Below are 13,407 nucleotides of genomic sequence, written 5' to 3' on the forward strand. Positions count from 1 at the left end.
AGCTAATCATAAATTATTTTAGTCAGATTGACACTAGCACGAATTCCCCCCCCCCCGTATGAGAATCGTCTCTGATTGGCACCCAGATACTACAGTGGCCTCCTTGCCTTAAGCGAAAAATAGTTAATAATTTAGTTTCTCCCCCAGAAGCGATTTGTAGTTGGCATTACTCTTGAAGAACTTGTTTTTTTCCTTAATTTACCTCTCTGTTGCATAACACACACATCCGTCATAATTCTTTCCAAAGTTACTCAAGGCCAGAGAAAATAGTCTTGGCAAAGCCATCTGATTGTCTGTCGAAATTATGTAAGGTGTAATAAAACAATGGTTGATTTTTCAAATGGAAATAAATTCTGCCTGCTCGCAAGGTTAAAACAAAACTGTAAAAAACATTGCGTCGTGCGTCTATTTTTCTATATACAACACAAATAATTACACACGCACAGATTCCATAATCGGTGAAACCGGAAGGAGAGTAAGAATGTAAGAGGGATTCAACTGAATGTATTGTCCATATATGTTTTTCAAAACAGTAGGAAGGACTGCATATAAAGAAAATGGTCGAATGACCACATCGCTTTACACACTAGTATCAATGACTGCATAAAACTGTCAAAAATAAAAGGAAGATTAAAAAAATCTGTTTTGCACACCACTGCAACCATGTGGATAAAAAATAAATTTGAAATAACGCTATGTAGTGATTATCCACGGATTAATTTTTGAAATTAAACACTCCATTACCACATTGACAATGCAAAATTAATTTATCAATTAATTGCTTTAACCTGATTCCTAAACTTATTTCAAAGGCAGGGATCCTGATTATTACAAAAAGCCAATTTTTTAATAAGTTTAGAAATCAGGTCAAAGCACTTAATTAAGGTAAAAAGAGTGGTTCATTACAAAAATTAATAAAAAACATAATAAAAATAAAACAGTAAAAATCAAAATATAAGAAATATAAATAAAAATAAACAAATGAGGCTATAATACACTGTTCGTCGCCATTGATTACGTACCTTGCTATTTGGAATCACGAAGTCTCCTATCCAACTTGGCTAGACATAGACTTTGGACAGTTATTAGGAATTTCAGCAGACGCAACTAAGACTACGAAACGTCAATATATAGTGACTCTAAACTGCGCGTGTACAGTGGTAGGTTTGCACTCCAGGATGAAAAACTTGATTTCCGGAGAACAAAAACCACGTAGCCTTCTCCCAAAAGTGATTAACGCGATAAACCAATAAGATTTCCTTCAGGCACGAAGAGAGTTATTTTTCTTGAAGACAGATTCCGGCGAAAGTCGAATAGCACTCGAAGAGATATATTCGACTTTTACCGGAATTGAATGCAATCTTTTTCATAAGGCACGAGAAAGCAGCGACACTATTCACTTTACTACCTGCGAGAGCCATAGAATCAAGTATTCTTATATTACTTCTGTAATAATGTTTCTACTTAGTAACTACTGTTCCTACTTAGTAAGATAAGTAAAATTCACTGCTCAGCAAAATTAACAGAATATTTAGAAAACGTGGTGGAACTCGTACAGCTTGTGATGAAGGGAGACTAAATTTGATACGGTGGTGTACCATAGAATAACGATGAAATAAGCAGACAGCAAGAAACTTCGGACAGGTACAAAGGACGTTTATAGGGATTGTATAAGAATTACCAGAAAGGTCACATTACAGAAGTCTATACAATATGCTCGAAAATATGTTCACATGACATCAGTACGGCGTATGATCTCCTCCAACAGCTAAACAGGTCTGACAGCGGCAAACCATGCTCGTGGGCAATGATAGAGGCTAGAATATTCTCTTCCCTTATATTTTCATTGATGCTGATGCAAATAATAATAATCTAGTTTATTTAAAAATCCATCCTTCATAGTGAATTCCTTTCCAATCAGTTAAAGGAAAATTGAAATCACACATAATAAGACATTCACACTTGCCTGCCCATTCCATTCGCAGGTGCAGGCTCATACCACATGGATTCTATGCTGGCATGCATAAGTTTTGAAAACGGGAAAGCGTTTGTAGAATTCAGGCTGCTTTTGTTAAAATATAACCCACCACCCTTTCTATCTTATCTGTCCTTCCTAAATACATACAGTGCATGTCATAGTGAAACTCATCATCCTATTTCTGGGCGGCACCACATTTCTTTAGTCCTGTTATGTTAAGCTTTGAGAATAGCGTATATAAAATTTATTAATATATCATAAATTCGCTGCCCAAAAAATTAGAAACCTTTTGCAATTGGCGTCAGCAGAGAATTAAACGAATCATGGGGGAGACAGATAATCTCATCAGTTTTCAGAAAGGTGTTGGAGCAGGTTTAGCAGAAGCCACAATTAAGAAAACAGAAAATCACTGATATCTCGAAAACAACCGTCTCTAAAGTATAAAATGGAGAGAAGATGAAAGGCAAATTCAGCTTGAAAAGGAAGAAATGGGGCAGAAAATCAGTACTTCAATATTGGAAATATTTCTCCAACAATATGGCTTGTTGGAGAAATATTTCCAAAACTTACTCTGATTGTCTAATTCTCCAGATCTGAATCCGGTTGAACAACAGTTGAGAAATATCCTCATGAAAGAATGGTCAAATCTGGAACAATAAAGTCCTTCAGACACCTTCCTTCTAATGGAATCTATACCACGACGTGTACTGGCTGTAATTGGAAAAACGGTGATCCTACCTACTAGATACTGAATAAAGGCTAAATTTTTCAGTGATGTAGAATAGGTTTTTTTGATTGCTTAATATCTTAGAAAATAACATGCAAATTTGTAAGTCAATGTCGTGGGTAGTTTCTAAAATTATTTTTTTTTATGTTGGTAATTGGAAGGAGAAGAATGATTATCCGGCAAATCGATCATTGTTAAGTAATAAAAATTTTGATTACTGTACGATAAGGGCAGAAATGCCAAAGAAAAAACTTGAAAGTACGACTGGAGTGTTTGAGGAGGTATCACCTGGTTAGGCTGTTGTTGCATGAGGGTCGAAAGAATTCACTAAATGATGGGAATCGCTTGAGAATATTCCAATGGTCCGGTCTGCCACCTGAAGAAATTAATTCTGAAACAACTGCCATCATTGAAGAAAATATTTCACGAAAACAGAACTATTAAAGTGTCCGAACTTGGAAAGTACTTAATATTTGTCTTGGAAGCATTTTGACAATAATACACGAGCAATTGCGAATGTTCGAAGTTTATGCAAGAATTGGGGTTCCCAGAAACCTTTCTATCATGATAAATATCAGAGGGAGAAGTCAGTCATCAAAATATGAATCTTTGCTAATTCTTTATCCTCTTTGGTGATCGGTGATGAGACTTGGATACGTTTTCATGGTCCTGAATCCAAATTAGAAAGGGTTCAGTGGAAGCATAAGGGGTCATCAACCCATAAAAACTTTTGAACCTTACACTTTTAATCATCAGCTGGAAAAGTGTTACCTTAATTTTCTGGGACACAAAAGGATTGTTGTTAACTGATTTACTTTGAACCTGTAATCATAATAACAGTGTAATAGTATGTCAGCTTTATGTGAAAGTTAAAATCTTCAACTCAGGAAAGTTGGATTATCAGATTTTTCTTCTCATTGACAATGCACCCTTGAAGCCCTGGCTGCACAGGCTAAAATTCATGAATGTAGATTTGAACAATTAAACTAATAACTCCCAATACGGCAAATCAAGACCCTCACCAAATCTCAGAAGAGCTAATATCCACTCTCTCAGCAATATCTACTTACCTCAAGCAATTTGATCTACGCATCGATCCTGAGAAGTCAGAAACCGTGGGTTTCTCCCTAAAACAAAACCCAACAAAAATCCATCCAGCCCTCAATGGAGCTTCCATCCGATTGTTCAAATCACATTAACCTAGGGATCAGATTCGACCCAAAGGTGCTGTTCAGCCAATGTGTAGTTATGTTTCGGACAAAATCCGCTAGACTGAGATGGATATGCAACATGTAACAGACAAATCCACCATGGTCCGATACATTTCAACAATAGTTTATCCCTCGCTTCTCTACGCTGCAGAGATTTGGGCATCCGCATATTCCTCTACCAAACTACTAAAAACTATTATTTTTATGTCACCCGAATAATTAAATTCATCTGCCGTGCATTGTGTATTATATCCGTAAATTGCGTGTGTTGTATAGCCGATTTGCCTGTTTTGCTGAACGAAAAACCCGAGTTGTCGTGGGAGGGGACCTTGCTATCTACGCCTGAGACCCGCTAACTGAGCCACAGACGGGGTGAAAAAAAGTCCATTCAAGTTCCTGGCGTCATCGACGGGATTCGAACCCGGGCCTTTTCCACCCGGTGTGGGTAGGACGGCAACGATACCACTGTGTTACCGCGCCGACCCATCTTCCTCTACCACCAAACCAATGTTCTCCTCCGAGTTCCGCTGAGCTTGTGTGCTTCTCAAGTGGGCTTCCCACAAGCTCAGCCTACCTAACCACCTCCAAACCACCGCCATCACACTCAAGATCCCAAGGCTCCACGGCTCATTGATGAAAGGTGACTCGTCATTACGGTCAAGCTCATGACTGGTCTCAATTGTGCATGGAGGATCCAAGTGGCGCATCTGCGAGGAACTCCGCAGCTATGCCCTCTTCAAACACGCCTTCATCTATCGGATGGGTTCCTTTCTCGGTAGTTGTTATCACGTGTCCAAGATCTAGATGTTGACTTCAACAAGTTTAGTCAGGATCCACAATATAGAAAAAGAATACTCCGTAGTGGGTGGCCAACGCCATCACTATCATAACTTGAGTCCCGATCAATGTATTCCTTTACTCAATTCAATGTATTCCTTTATTCAACTCAATTATGCATTTCGATGTGTACCCTAATCTCATATATTTCGTAACTAATGGTCTCTACACTCACTCACTGTTTAGTATACTCAATTCATTTCTCTATTTTTTTAATAATTATTTAAATTATTCATTGGTATTTTACTCTTTTATTTATTTATTTTTCTGTTTTATTCAGGCACCTTTGTTTTTATATTACATTGTTAACTCCTGGCCATTGTTCAGTGACGGGCAGGTGCAACTGCACTACTATGTTATTGTATATCTCTGTGTTACAATAAAGATTTCTCTCTAACTCCCGTAAAGCTCAGATCTGGCCCCAAGTACTATTATTTGTTTAGAAATCTCAAGTCTCCTCTTCGTGGAACTCATTTTAAAAATATGAAGATCTTGTTTTTATTGTTATTGGGTTTTAGGAACATTAGCGACTAAGGCCATGTTGCTCCCTATATACTGTCTGTAAATTGCATGTGTTCTGGGTCGATTTTCTGTTTGCTGTACGAAAATCCGAGTTTCTGGGAGGGAAAAAAACATGCTACCCTCGGCTGAGATCGACTAACTCGCCACGTTGGGAAAAAGGCCCATAAAAATTCCTCTCGCCATCGACGGGACTCTAACTCAGGTCTTTTTCGCCCGGGTGTATAGGGATGAGAGCGATCATGAAGAGCAGTTCAGTTAAAATAAAAAAAATAAAAAAACACTGGTTTGATGCCGAACCTGAAGAATTTATTGTCCTTTGCAGATTAAATACAATAACTATATTGAACTTCGAGGTGGATATATTTAAAAAAACATTTTTGCACCATCTGTATCGTTTATACTCTCCGTTCTCAGAACGTTTTGATTATCCCTCTTATCCTCTTATTAGCTTTTGTTGCTACAAACAAGAACTGCACAGATGTGTGAAAAAAGTTCTTTGACTCAAAAGCATTTGATTCTGTTCCACATGGAAGACTACTGTACAAGTTGGAGCAGCATCGCATTAAGGGCAAGTTGCTACAATGGTTAAAAGGATGGTTGAGTGGGAGAAGACAGAGAGTGATAATCAGTGGACACTACTCTTCATGGACTAATGTTATTAGTGGAGTTTCCCAGGGGGCCGTGTTGGCCCATTGCTGTTTTCTGTATTTATCAACGATATTGATGAAGGTATATCAGGCTTAATGTCCAAGTTTGCAGATGATACAAAGGTTGGCAGGGTTGTTAACGACAATAAAGACAGTATACTACTGCAACAGGATCTGAAAAAGTTGAGAAGATGGGCTGAGAGGATGCAACTGAAGTTTAACATTGACAAATGCAAAGTACTCCATATGGGTAGAAGTAACCGCAGAGAAATGTACCAACTGTGTGGTACTACATTCAGGGTAGTGGAGAATCAAAACGACCTGGGAGTAATTGTGCAATCAGATGTTAAGTTTTCTGATTAGAGCAGATAGGCTGCAAGAGTAGCTCATGAGGTCTTGTCAATGATAGATAGGCATTTTTCCAGCAGGGATAAGGTGATTGTTTCCTTGTACAAGGAAATGGCCTGGCCACACCTTGAACACTGCATACAGGTCTGGAGGCATCACTTTAGGAAAGATGCTGAGCTACTAGAATGAGTGAAGAGAAGGGCAACGAGATTAGTGTGTAAAACAAAGGGTTGCTATTACCCAGATAGTGTGATCACCTCTCAGGTGCCTAGTCTGGTAGTCTGGACACGAGGCACCTGCGAGGTGATCCGATTGAAGTGTATAAGGCCCTAAATGGTCTGAGTAAGTTCAATGCTGATGGGATTCTTCCTCTTGCTCAGATTCTGCACTTGAGGGGGCATAAATTCAAATTGGGAAAGAAAGTTGTAGAATAGACGTGCGGAAATTTGCCTTTAGCAAGCGGTAATTGATTGCTGGAACAGACTTCCATCTGTTGTTGTGGAAGTTGACAGCTTAAACAAATTCAAGGCTAAAGTAGACAAACTTTTCGAGTGAATTTTTTTTTCTGTGGCTGATGCTATAAGCTTGCTTTCTTGCATCATATGCCTCTCCTAATGCTAATGCTAATGAAGGTGACTTTATTTATAATCTTAGCCGCAAGATATTGACGGTGGCACAGAAGGAGGTTTGAGTCTTGGTTCCGGACAGGATTCCCTTTGCTAAGGAAGTCATGGGGTTGGAGAGGGCCATATCAGACTTGCCTGAAACTACTGCCAATGAGATCGAGATGAAAATGGTGTGTGGTTTAAACCGGTCACGAAGGATATCGCCTAATCTAACATTGTAGAGGAGGGCGCTGCGGAAGCTTCAGCGGGATGAGACTATCACGGTTTGCCTGCGGACCAAGATAGATCGACGGTAGTGTTAGACATGGAGGACTATCGGGGGAAGATCCTTGATTTATTGAATGATACGTCTACTTATAAAGTGGTGAATATGAATCCTTTGGGGGGCTGGAGCAATAGACCAATAAGCTGGTACAGAAGTAGCACAAAGCGGGCAAGATATCGGAAGAAGTTTCTTGGAGGTTACGTGCGTCGGGTTGTAAATTATCCATATTCTATGGTTTACCTAAAGTGCATAAGGTAGGTGTGTCGTTGAGGCCGATTGTATCATTTGTGGGCAGTCCGACGCATGCTCTTTCAGGTTTTTGGCGGGTTTGGTTTCTCCTATTTTGGGCCGGAATGGCTGGACAGTGAAGAATAGTTAGGAATTTATACAGTTTGCCCAGGATCAGAACATTGAAGAAGAAGAAATTTTGATATCATTTGATGTGGTGTCGTTATTCACATGCATTCCGGTGGATCATGCTTTGGATTGTGTTCGAACGGCCTTGGAGGGTGATAATACCTTGAGAGACAGGACGAATTTGAGTGTACAGGACATATGTGAAGGTGTTAGCTTGTGTATGTCCGGCACCACTATGGTATTTGCAGGTGTGATGTATCAGCAGATCGAGGGTGTGGCTATGGGTTCACCTAAGAGCGCAGTCATTGCTAATTTAGCAATGGAAGAATTTGAGGATAGGATGTTGAGTTCCTCTGGTCCGCTGCCCCTGTGGGCGTGGAAGAGGTATGTGGACGATACGTTCGCTATACTACGTAGGGAACGTGGGCCAGAGGTCCTCAATTGGCTTAACAGTGCCTCCCCCTTTATAAAGTTTACCTCCTAGGTCGAGCGGAGGGGGGGCGCTCTGCTATTTTTGAATGTCTGGATTTACAGGGTCTCATTTTGGTTGTGCTCGATTGGAGGTCATAAGAAGAGTGTGGTTAGGTCTTTAATGAGCAGGGCTTGGTCGCACTGCTCTGCCTCGGAGGATAGAGAAGAAGCAATCAAATGGGTCACAGCCGACTTTATGAGATGTGAGTACCCCCGGAATGTGATTGAAGGTTGTTGTGGACATGGTACTCAGATGGAGGAGGGGGGTGCCTGGCTCCACCGCGTACATTCCCTACTATCCGGGCGTTTCGCAGCCAATAGCCCGCATCTTACGGTCGTACTAATTACTTTGTGTGCAGCTTCCGGATCGGAATCTACGCACGGTGATGGTGGGAGTTGACAACAGTGAGCTTGTCTATAAAATTCAATGTCCGGATTGTGAGAGATGTTACGTAGGTGAGACTAAGCGGAGATTACGAGACTGGGGGAGCATAGCAGGGCGCTTAGGTTGGCTAATGTCTGGAGGTCGGTCGTGGCGGAACATGCCCTGGAAACCGGGCATGGTATAACAGCCGAATGAGCTGTAATTACAGATAAGGTAGAGGGTTGCTGGAGTAACCGGAAGTGGCTGGAGAGCCTAAGGATTTGTTCCTTAGGTGATCATAGCTTGAATAGGGATAAGGGTTGTAGAATTAATGTAATGTTTGAGTCCGTTATCCTGGATAGGGATGAGCGTTTTAAGGTCGTATAGCTCCATGCCACTTCCGGTCGTGATATACGGGAAACGTTGTAAGCGCAGGTACCATAGTACACCTTGGGTCTGCTGGGAAGGCTTAGTGCTTTATAATGAATTGTTGATGCAGCACTACTTATGTTGAGGAAGGCAGCCGATGCTGCTGAAAGCTTTAGTTTTAAAGTAGTACCGGTTTAACGCTCTTAATGCATAGTATTTTAAAGTTTCATTGTCGTACGAGTTTAACGCTTTTAATGAGTAAAATTTTAATAGTTTTTAAATGATTTGATATGAATTCATATGCTTTATTGTATTTTAAATTATACTATATTTTACAATCGATTTTATTTGTAATTTTATTTTATTTTATTTAAGTTATAATTGGTCAGAGTTGGTGGCATCAATTATTTACTTCTCGTCATGGACTAATTTTATGAATGTGATATCACAGGTTCGATGTTGGAACCCCCTCGCTATTTTTTGATTATTTTTAATGATACTGATTTAGTTATTTTAAAGTTTGATGTTTATGTTTGTTGGCGATAAATCATGAACAGGGTGGCTATTAACGTTAGTCGAGTTTATCATGATCTTCTTGAAGTTAGTGTCAGAGTAACCCAGGCAAATAAGACGAAAAATGGCATCTGAGATTTAGCATTGATAAATGTGCATTTGAGTGGCAGCAATTTAAGGTGATGTTGAAGTTGTAAACCTTCATCTCCCGTTCAAGATAATGCCTGAACGCAACATCAAGAGTTGTTTCTATATGCGATCCTTTGGATGATATTACCCAGATTATACAGACTTCTTTGCTTTCTTGAGATTAGAATTGACTGAAAATAAGTTTTAAGCACGTTTTTTTTCATTCATATGTAAAATATATATGGGTTTCTGGTGTCAGGTTATCAGTTTCTGTTTAAGCTGGTTTTGCTTTATTTATTTGTGGTAGTGGTGTTGTTAATGGGATGCGGATCGCCCTACATGAAGACCTCGTCTTAAATCTTTATGAAAACATTCATATAAACAGTTCCTCCAGTGGCAGTGGTAAGTCGTAACTGAAATTGTTATGTGGTAAAGGAGTCTGGCAGTTATGAAATCGATTGATCGTTATAAGAACTAAGAACTTTAAAGTAGCCAATAAAAGCATCTAGTATAAGGAAATCATATGCGTTTTTGTTTACACTCCCTGCAGGACTTTTGACATCCAAGTCAAAGGAGTTCACAGTAAATCAGGAATACAATGGTTAATCCTATCAAGCAGTTACGCGAGCCTGAATCGCGGTCCACTCAAATTGTCTGCTACACTTTTTCTCTGACCACCCGGCTAAATCAGGGCTGGAAAAGGTAATCAATTTTATTCACTTTTCGCAATGAATGAGGCAAAAAGATCTGTATTGATCAAACGTACTTTTGATACATCATATTGTAGATAAACACAACTCTGTACGTAGGTTTAAAATTACCAACTAATACCGTTAGAAAATGTAGGTTTGCCAACGGTATTAGATGGTATTTCAAACGAATACGTTAAGAGACAAAATAAGAATGCATAAACAATGTCAATCAATGTTAATCAAACTGTTAGAAACGCATAGAAACGCAGGGTATAATTAAAACTGAGAGCGATTGAATAGGGAGAGCTCAGCAAGAAGATAATCTACTTCCCTAGAAAGTGTTCAGGTTACAAGTGAATTTAATTATGCCACGCTCTGATGAAAAGCAATGGAAATAAATCAAGCGCACGTCTTATAAAGGCTTCCAAGTAGCGTACCAATTATAATTGTTGTGGTGGCCATTTCACGTAGGTGTGAAGCCATTCTGTGGTTCGTATACGCTTTTGTTACTATCGATACTCGTGTTGCAAGATCCTGTTGGGAATAGCTGAAATTACAGTTGGAGTTCATTAAATCTATCTTAACAGCCCACAAGAGGAGATACACTGCTGCAGTCGCAGTTTAGAGCTCAACTCTAGCGTGGAAGTGAAACTTTACTTCCTTGCATCCTATGTACTACGGCAGGTGCAATGTCGATACGCATAACTGGTGCCTGGTTAGCTGAGTCCGATAGGTTTTTCTGCAAAAATTGCCAGGAGTATGTGAAAAGGCTCAGATTTCTGCTGAGAAGATTTATATGTTTGATTAGAGTCCAGTACACAAAATTGTTAGCAGGAATAAAATATAATAAAATTATACTCCAGTTATAACCAGGTTGAGAAATTAATCATAAAAATTCCTTAATAAATAAAACAATTTATTTGAATTCCTCGATAGAAACGTAATTAAATTATTTATATCAAGTTTCTGATTTCGTTTTCTGTGGTCTTCCGTCAAAAGAATGCTAGAAAAATTTTAAACAATCTTGATACCAAGAAGGACAAGTGGAGAAATGCCATCCCGATGGTATTTCTCCACTTATCCTGAAAATCTGTGCTCCTGAGCTTACTCTTGTTCTGTGTCTCATTTTTACACTTTCTTATTCCGCTGGTATTTTCCCTTCTGCTTGGAAATTTGCGCACATTCAGCCAGTTCCTAAAAAGAAAACCCCTCCAATCCAATTATCGCCACATTGCATTTACTTGCATGTTTTCAAAGTAATAGAGAAATCTATTAACCGCCAACGTCTAAACTATTTAGAAAATAGTTTATCTTAGTTAAAATAGTCGATCTTAGAAGCCTTTGAACAAGGTCAGGAATTGTCAGTTATATATCTTGATATCCATTCCGCTGTTTGTTTATTGTTGTTATTTGGAGCATTAGCAACTAAGGCCATATTGCTCCGAGGATATGCGGTGGTCATTTCCTGACCTTTCCGCATCCTCCGTATTTGGTGGTCACTGGCTCGAACCCCAGTCTAATCAAGAAGCGTGTTGCTGCGCTGCATTGCTGCATTGCTGCTCCTGCCCACTGGCTACGGAGGCACCACGATCATCCATTTCTCATTTGATGCCATCTATATACCTAATCTAATTCGTCTCTTAGAAAACTACTTCAATTTTCGCGGCGATGTTCTCTGGTTCCTAGAATCTCTCCTATCCAAGAGGATCCTTGTTCTAAAGATCGGAACAAAGACCTTCACGCGTCACATAACTGCCGGTGTGCCTCAAGTGGGGGGGGGGGGGGTTCTGTCTCGCGTTCTCTTCTCAGCGACCATGGTGCCGTTTGTGACCGACAAGTGCAATTGGATCACATATGCTGGCGATGTCAAACTCTTTACTAGGATATCGCCATCCAACTCGGCAGCCGAAACCACTCAGCAAATCAATAGCAAACTGCAGGACATGGCTGACTACTTCAATACCTTCAACCTCCAAATCAACCCCCTAAAATCGGCACAAATAATTTATTCACTAAAGGGCAGCCCAACAACGTTGGAGCCTGTTCTTAACGGCTCCTCAGTTCCAAGTGTTCAAACGCACAAAGATCTGGGGGTCGTTTTCGACTCCAAACTATCTTTCAACGATCATGTAAACCTCATACAGCCGAGGCTGAATTCACTAAGCTGGGTCACCAAACAACAGCTGCTCCATACCACCAACCCACACCTGGTAAAAAGATACATCGTATCAATTCTTTATCCGACAATACTTCCGAGATATAGGCCTCGGTTGCCGAATCCAACATTAAAAAGGATATTTTCTGCCGAATTCTGGCTTCTAAAATGGGCTAACACCAAACTCCAATTTCCCCCAGCACTCAGATCAACGCAGTTAGCAGATGCTCTTCAACTACGCAGGCTCTGATCCTACACCGGAGAAAGAAGACTGCTGTTCACCATCAAGATGGCCACCGGTAAAATTACAGAACCGAACTTCTGGGATCACTGCACTTGGGACATTCCTCCCCCTTATCTCCGGTCTTCAACACAGCTGCTAGCAAACCATAACCGGCTTGTTCTAACCGGCAGATTTCTGCCAAAGCAAATGCTGCCCTCACTGCAAGCCATCGACGGGGACCTCCAAGAAGTGGTCAACAATAAAAAATACAGGAAGGGAATCCTCGTCGAACTGAAAATGTAAAACTGTGCTTTGTTGCCTTCCAATAATCTGATGTAACATATATGTTTTTCTCATGTGCATCTCTTTTGTAAATAAGTATTGTAAACCCCTGGCACCACCATGCCGTGACGGGACTAATTGTATGTATATCATGCTGCAATTAAAGATTCTATTCTATTAAAAACCTTCCATCTGATCAATGATCATCAGTATGGATTCCCTCAGTGTCGATCCATTGGTGAAATTACTGACTTATGTTACCCATTTATGAACAAATTCAATGGAGAATTTTGGCGAAACTCAGCCAGTTGCTCTTCACATTTCAAAGGCTTCTGATCGTGTTTGGAATACAGGTCTCCTAAATAAGCTTCCATCTGGTTTGCCAACTATCCCGTCGATGACGCGAGGAACTTTGATGGGCTTTTTTTTTCACTCCGTGGTGTGTTAGTCGGTCTCAAGCGTAGATAGCAAGGTCCCCCCCCCCAGAATCTGGTGTGTTTCGTCCAGTAAAACGGGCAAATCGACCATAGAACACACGCAATTAACATAAGACACACAGCATGGTATTTACATTTAAATATTCGGGTGACCTAATATAATAGTTTAGTTTGCCAAATATGTTTTGTGATTGGGCATCCAGTTTTCTCTCTGGCCGCTCACTTCGCATAATGGTAGGTGGCTCTCTACCTTC

Source organism: Mastigoproctus giganteus, chromosome 8 (assembly GCF_048544385.1).
Source record: "Mastigoproctus giganteus isolate SK-2022 chromosome 8, ASM4854438v1, whole genome shotgun sequence".
Classification (NCBI taxonomy): Eukaryota; Metazoa; Arthropoda; class Arachnida; order Uropygi; family Thelyphonidae; genus Mastigoproctus; species Mastigoproctus giganteus.